Source organism: Phragmites australis, chromosome 14 (genome assembly GCF_958298935.1).
Source record: "Phragmites australis chromosome 14, lpPhrAust1.1, whole genome shotgun sequence".
In the NCBI taxonomy this organism is placed as follows: Eukaryota; Viridiplantae; Streptophyta; class Magnoliopsida; order Poales; family Poaceae; genus Phragmites; species Phragmites australis.
The window spans coordinates 26,661,644-26,674,984 of NC_084934.1; positions in this window are offsets into that span (position 1 = coordinate 26,661,644).

Consider the following 13,341-nt stretch of genomic DNA (forward strand, 5'->3'; position numbering starts at 1 on the left):
CCATTGTCAGGGATTTTTCCCTCGACACCGCGTCATCAAGAAGAAGGTGGATGACAAGCTCAAGGCTGCTATTGTGAAATATCATAGCAGGCAGGCCAAGCCAGACGGAAAGGATGACAAGCCCGAATTCCACGGGGCTGATCAGAGCTTGGCGCACATATTCAAAGGATCCGCTTCGTACGAGTCCAAAAGACAGTACAAATCAACCGAAAGGGAGGTCAACCTAGCCCTAACCGGACCTCCTCATTACCTCAAGTGGTCAAAAGTCAAGATTACCTTTGACCAAGCTGATCATCCAGCTGCAGTTCCACACCCAGGTCGATATCTGGTGGTGGTTCAGCCGACTATCCTCAACATCAAAGTCTTTCTGACCTTGGTCGGCGGGGGTAGTTCCATTAACCTCATCTTCACCAAAACCTTAGACAAGATGGGAATCTAAAAGTGCTTCTAGGCCCCCTAAGTGAGTTTTGGTGATAATGACAAAACAATTAAAGAACTAATAGGATTTATAAAGTATGGACATGTATAATTCAATCATGTGAGAATTTGACGCATGGTGATCCCCTCAAAAGGAGAAAAGGACAGCGGCACATGGATCTTATAGATTTAAATTCTTTTATTCTTTGAAATTGAGTTTAGGAAGCCATACTATTAAGGGGGATACAAAATTCACTTGTTTGCGTAGGAAGATCTAACATACCTATGAGAGACACATCATACATAACACATGCACCTAGGTTAGCCCTAACCTTTCTGAGATGTGAAAATGCGGAGGGTTCGCATTTTTGCGGATAGTCCGCAGTTGAGTGGATTTTGGGCTAATTGGGTTGTGCGGAGGGTCCGCCCTTTTGTGGAGTGTCCGCATTTTCACAAGTATAAAGGCTAGTTTTTGTGTGTTGAGTATTTATACCCCTGAAAGGACAATTATGTCGCCTAAAGGGAGGTGAATAGGCATTTTTACAAAAAATTCGTCCCCTTTTACCGTTAGCCTAAACTTGCAGCGGAATATAAATTAACGGTTTTTTCACAAGTGAAAACCTAAATATGCTAGGCTCAACTAGTGCACAATCACCCTAAATAAATGTGAAAGTTGCAATCCTAGGATGACAAGAATTACTCAATTCTAGCAAAAGATATGCAAGAAAGCACTAATTAAAAAGACTGAAAACACTGTTCACGAGGCAAAAAACACTGTTTGCCCGGATACTCCGAGTCAACCCGGAATCTCCGGGTTATACAGTTCTATAACCTCCGGGTAAATCCAGATTCTCCGGGTTCTATACAGAACTGAGTTTGAAACTAAATTTAAAGTACGTTTAAAGAGTTCTAGCTCAAAATAAGTGATGTCGTATGTTCCAAGTGATGATTTCGAGTAGATCCACGGAGAACCTACAATCAAATACACACGAACAAGTAGATCGAGCAAAATGCACAAATATTAAGCAATAACTCAAATGAAAGGGAACAAGAGAGGAGACACAAGATTTGTTTCCCGAAGTTCGGATTCACCACCGTGAATCCTACGTCTCCATTGAGGAAGTTCCAATGAGCCAGGTCTCTTTTAACCACTTTCCTCTCCAAGCTCGGTCACACTTGAGCTTGGCTTCCACTCTTGATTTCTTCCCTTGCGGAGGCGAAATCGAAGCCTTCACAAACTTTCCCGCGGCTCACCACAAGCACGAGAGCTCAATGGGCAACACCTAGCCGGCTAGGAGGCTTCACCTCCAAGAGTAACAAATGCAATCGAACTTCTTGCCGATAAACTCAAGTCCTCAAGATTGGATTTAGCTCGCTTGCACTTAATATTCCAATCTCTCAACCCAACTCACTTTTCTTCTCAAATCTCTCACTAAAATGGAGTGGAAAAGAGTTCTTTTGGCTCTAAAAATGTTATCTTTCGCGCCCTTGCAGCTGCCCCAAAGGATGGGGGTGAGCGGCTATTTATAGCCCACCTCAAAAAACTAGCCGTTACAGACTTTTCTGTACTAACTCGGAGTCTCCGGGTCAACCGGGAGTATCCGGGTAAGCTAAAGAATGCAAAACCGAGCACCCAGTCTGAAACCCAATTCGGACACTTCCACACTTTCCACACCGGGATTTCTAAAAAGAACTCTCACTTTGGTTTAGTTCGAAACTCTTGAGCACTGAGACATGACAATTAGCTCTATATTGCATCCCTCTTAATAGTGCGGCATACATATACTCAAATTCAAAGATAAAACTCGTTTAAACCACTTTGAGCCTTTGAATTACTTTCAAGTACCGCTTCTTTCATTCAAACCTTAAGGATTGCTAACTTTCATATAATCTTCACTCCATCTCTTCTTGATTCTTCATATGATTGATGTGAATCATTCATAGGTTTTCATGGCCTCACACGGTCCATTGGCGCAAAACCTTCACTCGCTCTTCACCACCACCTTGGTCCTTCGGCGTCAAACCATTTGCTTGCCCTTCACCACCGGATGGTCCATCGCAGCCATGTCTTGCTTGCCCTTCATCATCTTGCCATAGAAAACCACTTTGTATTCGGCATCTTCAAGGAATTAACTTTATCAAATATGGAGTCCACACTTGTTCTTCACTCTTGGCATATATGATTTCAATTCAACTTATGTCTTCTTATGGATCCTAATCCTCATCTTACTTTCAAACACAAAACACATGGGTTAGTCCATAAAACCTAATTTACAACTTTTGTACCTTAAGTTACTTGATCTCCACACGTATCTTATTATCCTTCATGCATATTGTCAATCTTCATATAGAACCTAACTCCACTCATTCTTAAGCACATAGCACATGGGTTAGTCCATAAAACTCTATTGACAATGTCATACCTTTAGTTACTTGATCTCCACAAGTAACTTAGTCTTCAAGTTTATTACCAATCTTATTGAGCTTTTCCTTCTCCTTATGAGCATCACTAAAAGCTCATTGACAACGATGCATTTCTTTTGTTCTCATGGCATTTCTTAGTAAATCCATGATTCATCACTTATGCATCTCCTATGAAATAACCTAGAGCTCATTTATCTTGATGCATTTTCAATCTCTCCATTCACTTATAGCTCATGCATATCTCTCAATACATTGCCTATGGAACAACCTACTAACAAACTTAACGCCATTGTTAGTCCATAGGTATTGTCATTAATTACCAAAACCACACATAGGGCTAGATGCACTTTCAACCCCACACCTTCTCGCCTCAACAGTGAGCAGCTCATTTATTCGATCTAACTTGAGACAAACAACTCAAAAGCATTCAAAGCTTCTCTCTCTACTCCCCTTTGTGATTCTAGGTGAAATCTTGAGTGGGATTGAGTGAGAGCAAGGAATAGAGCTAGTGAGATTCAAATCCATCCTTTGAGCACTTGTTTTCTTCGTCAAGCCGATAATTTTTGTGTTTGTTACTCTTGGTGGTTTGTCCACCTAGATGTTTAGGCGTCGCCCGTCTAGCTCCCAATCTTGTGGTGAGCCCCGGGATGTTTGTATTACCCCTACGATTTGAGTAATCAGCCATATCTTGATCTTTGTGGTCGCTTGGGTGAGGAAAGGGTTGAAAGAGACCCGACTCTTTGTGAGCTCCTCAACGGAAACGTAGGCACTTATTTATGGGGTGACCGAACTTCGGTGAACAAATACTTGTATCTTCCTTGTCAATTTCTTGTGATTTGTTGCATGCTCTTATACCCATTGATTTAAAGGGTTTCGCTCTGATCTACTTTCTTGTGAAGTTTGAGCTACAAGTACTTGGTGAAATAGGTTGGAATACATCCACTGGTGCTGGGTAATTCATGGATTTGATCCACGTTGAGTTGCATAGGCATCAGTTTCATCTTTCCGTAAAAACTTCAGAGTATCCGCAGATTTCTACGGAACCTCTATAAATCTGCAGAGATTCTGGAAAAATCTGCAGACTATCCGCATATTGCTGATCCGCTGCATTTTGTTTGTAAAAATTTTTAGGTTTCGCCTATTCACCCCCATCTAGGTGACATCAGATCATTTTCGGGATCCAAAGGTCGGAGCTTAAGAAAAGAGCTGAGCACTTCCACGGCATAACTCCAAATTCTTCGACCATGCCCCTTGGCCAGATCGAGCTACCGGTCACGTTTGGCGAGCCTAATAACATCCATATAGAAAAGTTAACCTTTGAAAGGACAATGATGTCGCCTAAAGGGGGTGAATAGGCATTTTTACAAAACTTCGACCCTTTTACTATTTGGTCTAAACTTACGGCTAAAATAAACTAACGGATTTTGAAAAATCTAAATATGATAGGTTCAACGAGTGCACAAATACCTTAAATAAGTGTGAATGTTACAATCCCAGGGTGTGACAAAGAATATCCAAATCTTGCAAAATATCAAGAAATTCTAATCAAATATTCTGAAATTATTGTTCACCGGAAGTTTCAAAATTAATGTTCACTGGAAGTTCTGACCTTACCCGGAACTTTCGGGTTCAGAACATAAAACTGAAATTAAACAACGCCTAATGAATTCGAGCTCAAACCAAATGAAGTAGTGTGTTCCAAATTACAATTCCAAGCAGATCCACAGAGTACCTGCAGTCAATTTGATACGAACAAGTAGATCGAGCAAATTTGCACAAATAGTGAGCAAGAACTCAAGAACAAGCAAACAAACATAGGAGATGCGTAATTTATTTCCCGAATTTTGGACACCTCCATTTGAGGTTCCTACGTCTCCGTTTAGGAGCTCGGTCACACTTGAGCCATGTCTCTTTCAACCCTTTTCCTCACCAAGCTCGATCACACTTAAGCTTGTGCTTTCACTCTTGATTTCTTTCCTTGCGGAGACAAAATCCAAGCCTTTACAAACTTTCCGTGACACACCACAATCTTGGGTGCTCGCCGGCGACGCCTAGCCGCCTAGGAGCTTCAAGCTCCAAGAGTAACAAATGAGATGACGAACTTCTTGCCAATGAACTCGAGTGCTCAAGATGGGAGTTATGCTCACTGCAACTCAATCCTCCAATCTCTCGACTCAACTCACTTTTCTTCTCAAATCTCACACTAAAATGGAGTGGAGAGAACTCTAATGGCTTTAGCTTTAAGTATTTTCATGGGAACACCAGCCTATCTCAAAGGAAGGGTGAGGGGGGCATATATAGCCAGCTCCCAAAAACTATCCATTAAAGCCAACAGTCATCACAATCTGGAACTTCTGGATTTATCCGAAACTTCCAGATTACTCGAGTTAGACCCACCCCGAGACCCCTATTCGGATCAAGTTCGGAACCTTTGAACTGGCCACAGAATTCGGGACTTCCAGGTTCAATCCGGAACTTCCAGATTGAAACTCCAAACCATGACAGAAAACCCCAAACTGGATGTCATCTAGAACTTTCGGCTAATCCGGAACTTCCGAAATCAACACAACAGACCCTCTAAAAAAGCGACAACTTTTGATCCCGATGTCCGATTTTGACAATTTTGGACTCTACAGAAAGCTTATTTAGAGGGTTACCTATCCCACTAGAAATCATGATCTCAAACACATTAGATCAAAACTATAAACACTCTAAAATCCAATTCAGATACTTCCACACTTTCGGCACAAGACTCCTAAAGCGAACTCTCAACACAACCTTAAGTTAGCACTACCGGTGTTCGTGGGTGTTTTTATGTCTCTCACTTTGGTTTGGTTAGATACTCTTGAGCACTGAGACACGTCAAAATATTCTTCATTGTATCCCTCTTAATAGTGCGGTATACTTATACTCAAATTCAAATGAAAAAATCGTATGAAGCACTTTGAGCCTTTGAATACCTTCATGTATCGCTTCTTTCTTTCAAACCTTGAGGGTTGCTAACGTTGATATAATTTTCACTTCATCTCTTCTTAATTCTTCATGCGATTGATGCGAATCACCATTAGCTTCCCATGGCCTCACATGGTCTATTGGCGCAAAAACTTCACTCGTCCTTCACCATCGCCTTGGTCCTTCGGCACTAAGCTCTTTGCTTGCCCTTCACCACCGGATGGTCCATCACAGCCGAACATCACTTGCACTTCACCGTCTTGCTATAGAAACTACTTTGTATCTGGCATCTTCAATGAATTTACTTTATCATATATGGAGTGCAATCTTTGTTCTTCACTCTTGGCATATTGGATATCTCAATTCAACTCATGTCTTCTTATGGATCATAACCCTAACTCACTCTCAAGCACAAAACACATGGGTTAGTTCATAAAACTTCAATGATAACTTTATACATTAAGTTACTTGATCTCCACAAGTAGCTTTGCCTAGCTTCATGCTTCTTGTCAATCTTATTAAGACCATCCTGAACCTTCGAGATGTCTTCCACTCTAGCTTCTCCTTCATCACATGATCATCACCTACAGCTCATTGATCTCGATGCATATCTCTTGATCTTCATGACATTCCTCAATGAATCCATTCTCTATTAATCATGCATCACCTATGGAACATGCTATAAACAATTCTCAACACAATTGTTAGTCCATAGCTATTGTCATTAATTACCAAAACCACACTTAGGGGCTAGATGCACTTTTAACCTTCAATGTTGTGGATTTTGAGACAACTTACAATGTGATTCTACACCACTTAATGCTCGGTAGGTTCATGGCCGTAGTGCACTATGCATACCAGACACTCAAGATCCTAGGCCCCAAAGAGGTCATAACCATCAAGAGAGATCAACGTGCAGCGGTCAAATGCAATAAGCAGAGCCTGGACATGGTTGAACACTTTTGCCAAGCGGCAATCACTTTGGAAGGCGCAAAGTCAAAGTACCAGAAGCATCAAGCCACCAGTAGAATCAAGGACTCCAAACTTGTAAGCCTTGCTGATGCCTCCCAGTTCGATGACGTAGCTAAAGGTGAGAACAAAGACGGTGCTAAGAAGAAGAAGGCTGGCGGTGGTGTCAAGGCAGTGCCCCTCGACCTGTCTGAACCAGCCAAGACGGTCAAGATAGAGGTCAACCTTTATCCTAAATAGGAACTCGAGCTCATCACTTTCCTCTCGGAAAACCAAGATGTGTTTGTGTGGAAACTGTCTGATATGCCCGGAGTCCTAGGGAGGTGATCGAGCATCGACTAGCTGTGAAACCTAACACCAAACCTGCGGTGCAAAAGAAGCGGAGATTTGCGGAAGACTGAAAGCAAGCCATCCAGGAGGAGGTCAAAAAACTCCTAAAGGCAGGCTTCATTCGAGAGGTTCGTCATCCTACGTGGCTTGCAAACCCTATCCTCGTTAAGAAGGCCAACGACAAGTGGAGAATGTATGTCGACTTCACCAACCTCAACAAGGCTTGTCCTAAGGATCCTTTTCCTCTTTCTCACATCGACCAGATTGTCGACTCTACGGCGGGTTGTGAATTGCTATGTTTTCTATATGCTTATTCGGGATATCACCAAATTAGCATGGGAACAGAGGATGAGGGAAGGACTGCTTTTACTACTCCCTTTGGTGTATTTTTCTATGAAAACATGCCTTTCGGTTTAAAGAACGATGGTGCTACTTATCAATGTTGTATTTAGAATTGTTTATAGCCCCAAATTGGGCGAAACGTTAAAGCTTATATCGATGATATTGTAGTCAAGTCTAGAACCAAAGATACATCGATTGTCGATCTCAAGGAAACATTCAACAACATTAGGAAGTATCTTATGATGCTTAACCTCGAGAAGTGCACGTTCGGCGTCCCGTCCGACATGCTTCTCGATTTCCTAGTGTCAAGTCATGGCATTGTGGCCAATCCAGGCAAAATCGAGGCTCTCGACCAGATGAGGTCACCTTGGACACTGAAGGAGGTCCAAAAGCTGACGGAGTGCATAGCGGCCCTTAGTCGGTTTATATCCATGATGGGCGAGCGAGAGATGCCTTTCTTTAGGCTTTTCAAGAAGAACGACAGGTTCAAGTGGATGGAAGAGGCTGATAAGGCATTTCAAGACTTAAAAATATATTTATTGTCTCCATTAATTCTAACCCCGCCTAACGAAAAAGAGAAGCTCTTTTTGTACATTGCAGCTACCCTGCAAGTTGTAAGCACGGTTCTGGCGGTCGCACGGGAATGTCCCGAGAGGAAGGCCAAGATCCAGAAGCCAGTTTACTATGTGGGCGAAGTCTTAAATGATGCTAAACTACGATACCCGCAAGTGCAAAAGTGGCTATACGCCTTCCTGATGACTTACCGGAAGCTATAACATTATTTCCAAGTGCACAAGATCACTGTCGTGATGATGTATCCGCTGAAGGATGATATACATAATAGGGAGGCCACTAGATGAAACACGCAGTGGGCAGTCAAGCTCAATGAGTTTGACATAAATTACATGCAACGCACAAGCGTTAAGTCAAGAATACTAGCGGAATTCATCGTCGAGTAGACAAATGTTGAGGGAACCGAGACAAAAGTGGCCGAGGACAATAGGACGCTCTTCTTCGATGGATCGCTCACACTTCAAGGCTCGAGGGATGGCATTATGCTCAAATATCCAACGGGCAATGAACTCAGGTACGTCATTCAATTAGAATTTAAAGCTTCTAACAATGTTGCAGAGTATGAAGGACTGGTAAATAGGGTCTGCATAGCTATATCGCTTGGAATCAGGTGACTACTCGTGAAAGGGGACTCACAGCTAGTCGTAAACAAAGTGCAAAAGGAGTACTAATGCTTAGATGACAACATGACAACTTATTTGAAAGAGGTTCTCAAGCTCGAGGAAAAGTTTGAAGGGCTAGAAGTCACGCTCATCGGAAGGAGTGATAACTCCGATGCGGGCGAACTTGCTAGACTCGCTTCTTCTCATCCATCTATCCCGATAGTTTGACGAATGGATGTTGCCCATCTCAACCAGCAGTATGGTCAGGTCAGTGAGGAAGAACCCACAGACACGGATGATGCACTACTCAAATACGAACTGACTTGGATGACCCCATACCAAGCCTATCTCGAAGGTCATGACATCCCTGACGATGATGTGTCTGTAGAGAAAATTGCTCGTAAGTTCAAGCTCTACATTTTGGTAGACAACAAGCTTTACCGAAAGGGGAGTAATAGAATCTTGATGAAGTGCATCACTCAGGAAGAGGGTAATAAAATATTGCTCGATATCCATAGAGACATGTGTGGTAATCATGCGTCTTATCGCAACTTGGTCGGGAAAGTTTTCCGCTAGGGATTCTATTGGCCGACTGCCCACCAGGATGCTTTCAAGCTGGTTAAAAATTGAGAAAGCTACCAATTTTTTGGAAGAAAGACCACTCAACCAGCCCAAGCTCTGCAAATAATTCATCCTTCTTGCCCGTTCTCTATCTGGGGCTTGGATATCCTGGGACCGTTACCAAGGGCCTAAGGTGGATTTAAATTCCTATTCACGATTATCGACACATTCACAAAGTGGATCGAGGCCGAACCCGTGGGAAAGATAACCGTAGAAGTGGATAAGAAGTTCATGAGGAGAATAATTACTCGATATGACATTCTGCATCGGATAATTACAAACAATGGTAGGCAGTTCAGAAGCGGACCTTTACTGCGTTCTGCGAAGAATATGGCATTAAAACTTGTTTCGCCTCAATAGCTCACCCTCAAAGTAACGGTCAAGTTGAGCGCGCCAATGGTATAGTCTTGTAGGTATCAAAACTCAAGTTTTTGACAAACTAAAAGCTTACACGAAACGGTGGGTGAAAAAGTTTCCCTTGGTACTATGGGAAGTCTGTACCTTAACTAACATGGCTACCGGTGAAACTCCTTTCTTTTTAGTCTATGCAGCAGAGGTAGTGCTACCGACTGAATTGCAGTTTGGGTCGCCGCGAGTGGCGGGTTACTCGAAAGAAGGGAAAGAGCAGATACGAGCGGACGACATCAATTTACTTGAGAAGTATCATGTTCAAGCATCCATTCGAGAGGCTAAGTATCAACAAGCACTACGTAGATATCATAGTCAGAAAATCTAGCCTAAAAAACTCACTGCTGGGGATCTTATTCTACAAAAGATGCAGAAACAGGTTAGACGCCATAAGTTATCACCTAAGTGGGAAGGACCCTACACGGTAGTAGAAGTTACTTGACCTGGATCAGTATAGTTATCTACTACAGACAATGAGATACTCAAGCACTCTTGGAATATTGACCAACTCCGACAGTTTCATTCATAGATAAGGTAAGTTGATTACATTTGATCAGACGGACTATCCTATTACATATTGTTAACAGAAAGGATTTGTCTAACTCTTGCAAATAGTGAAGATCCACCTCCTCCAAGGGTTCAGAAGTATGTGGATCCCTACTTACCCTCAAACGAGTTGAGGAATCTCTTTCATTCCTCCGTGGGGCGGCAGCTGATCGTCCAGGGGTCGACCGTAGGCCAGTATAATGGCCAGGGAGCGTGGCTGAGGTGAAGACCCTGCTGGAGCTACTGACTGACACCGGGGAGCTTGAAGGACCCTCTGCGGGACGTGGAGGCGATCTGGCGGCTGACGATGAAGAAGACGATCACGCTTTCTTCATTATTGGAGCCTCAGGGCATTCATCGCCGAAGACCTCGTCGGCGACATGGTCGATGATCTTGTCAAGATTTTCACCATCTTCATCCCCCACTTCATCTTCTTCATCCCTTTTTCCCGTCGGTCCTTCACTCTAGTCTTCCTTGTTAGAGGAAATGATGGTGATTCCCAGCGGAACAATGGTTAGGGGCTCAGGGGAGAGAGTTGCTTCTTCTTCGTTTTTTTGGCAAGGCTCAGGAGATGACGGTGGAGTGGAAGCTATGGTCTCAAGATCTACAAGTTCCACCGAAAAATGTGCAAGAAAGAACAAAAGGAATCATGGTGAAACACAAATGGCCTCGGGTACCCTTTATTTATAATCACGGGAAAGGGTCGTACTGTGCATACGGAACCATCAAGATCCAAAAAAAGTAGATTGCGTTTTCAAGGTCACCTCGGCTACGAGGCGGTCAGGCGAAGAGCCAAAACATCGCCGAAACATTATGGCATGTACAATCCCGATACAGAGGGATGTTGCATCATTATGAACTGTCAAATCCGGAGTTGCGGTGAAAATGAGCATGAATGGGAGTGGGTTTTTAATGCTCACCTACCCGACTGTTCGATTTGCACTCGATGGACATAACTTAATTGCTAAAGTATACCCGAGGGCTTATACCCTCGAGCATTTGGTTGTGAAGAATGAGTCGATACTTATGCTCTACTCTCTGCTCAATCCGGTCATCGAGCAGAGAGTCAGGGGCTAAATCATATATTTCTAACGCTTATGCTCTACTTTCTACTCGAATTTAATTATTTAGCGAAGAGTCAGTGGCCACATCGGGTATCTTATGTTGCTACAGTTCTACTCTCTGTCTTGATTATCACATCAAATAGAGAGTCGGGGGCTACATCATATACTTTCGATGCCGCGGCTTTACTCTCCACTTGATCTAATCATCAAGCAGAGAGTCGAGGGCTACATCATATATTTTTTATGGTACAGGTATGTTCTTTCTTACTCTCTGATCGAGTATGTTTTCCTCTTCGACCAGAGAGTCGGGGATACATAGTAATACCATATTTATTCTGTGAGGATATAATTTTGGCAAAAGTTTATCTGACTTTGTGTCGATTGCTTTGGATAGAACCAGCAAAGGCATGTGTTGGGTTGATGATGGACAACAACACCTAATAAGGTATAACGGCACAAGAGATTGTCAAACATCTTGCACCTAACGGCTGACAAGGTTCTGAAGTCCTAGTCGATTTCTATGTGTGTTCTCTGTCGATTTCATGTTCGCACGCTGGTCAAAGCGCAAGCCGATGAAAATTTGCAAAAGACTATCATGTTATTCTTGTGTCTAGTTTTATACTAGTCTTTTTCTTATTATTATGGCTGCTTCGAGTGGTTACTCGAAGGCCAACACATCTAATCATCTATCTAGTTTAGTTTTCAGGTATCAATAGATATTCAATTAGCAAGTCTCGAGAATGGTTATTACATGTACTAGTTAGTTTTGCATCTACTTATGCTAACATTAGTTCATCGATAAGGGAATAGAGACAAAGCATATTGGACAAGTAAAATAATAGTAATGTTTACAATCATCCCTAAACTACTGATCAAGATTTAAATGTTTTGAGTCAAGCTTGATCGGAAGGACTACCCTCGCTTTCGTCATCAAACAGGCTGAGCCCTAAGGTCTGAACTAAAGCAGGTATCAGTGCACAACGCTTTTCATAATTTCTGTTGCCTCCTCTTCTGAGCATCCGAACCCCTCCGTCACCACAGAGGTGTTAAGATTGGGGTCGTAGCTCTTAAGGAGACCAAGCATCGTCTTGGCATTGATGGAGGCCTACTGATTCGTATGGTCGAGGGTCTGTTCCCTCAGCTCTTAAAGCACTGAAGTCGCAACATCCAGACTGGCAACCACAACATCTCGATCAACTTCTGCTTTCTTCAAGCCTCAACCACGGTGTCTAGACTGGCAGCTGCAGTGTCTTGATCAGTTTCTGCTTTCTTCAAAGCCTCAGCCATGGTTTTCCAATTAGCGTTCGCTTTCTTCAAAGTTTCTTTGAGTCTTGCAAGGTATTTATCCTTTCCATCAATGGATTTCATTGCATCATCAAGAAGTGTTACCATGTTTTCTAAGGAAGATTCAAGATCTGAGAAGGCAAGCAAAGGCAATTATCATTAGTTGCTCATTGTTCGAATCATATACTATTTTATCTGCGGGTAAAACTGACTTTCAATCTTCTTTTGTTGAGAGGTTAGCTCACCATCCTTCTCCTCGAGAGTTTTTTGGTAGCTCATGGGGGTCGATCACCAGAAGATGGGCCTTGGCAGCTACTACTTGGGTGCAAATAGCCTCGAGGTAAGATTTCATTGCCGCCCATGGATCAACGGCTGGTGGGCTTGCAGTAGCCTCAGGTGCATCGAGTCTCAGGCTTGGTTCAGGAGCATCTACTAAAGTTTCCTCTACTCGAGGGGACAAGGGAGGTGTAATTGTGGTAGCTGGAGAACCACCTGTGGTCTGTTCCTTTGGTTTCTCTCTACTCGGAATCACAAATGGAAAGGGAAGCCGCAAGTCAAAACAAATATTCAAATCTAACCTTTTTGTTGACCGGGATTAGCGCACTGACTTTTAACTTCTATTTCTTGATTATTCTCTTCCTCGTCGTACCGGTTGTAGGGTTCGGTTGTGTTGGAAGGAAGGTCAGGATATCTAATGAAGCTAAGGTCATCATTGCATGCAAGAAACCAGCCCACAATGCTTTATCATCATTCTGGACTCACCAAGCCAATGCTCAGAAGAATGACCAATATGAGAGGGGCAACTCGAT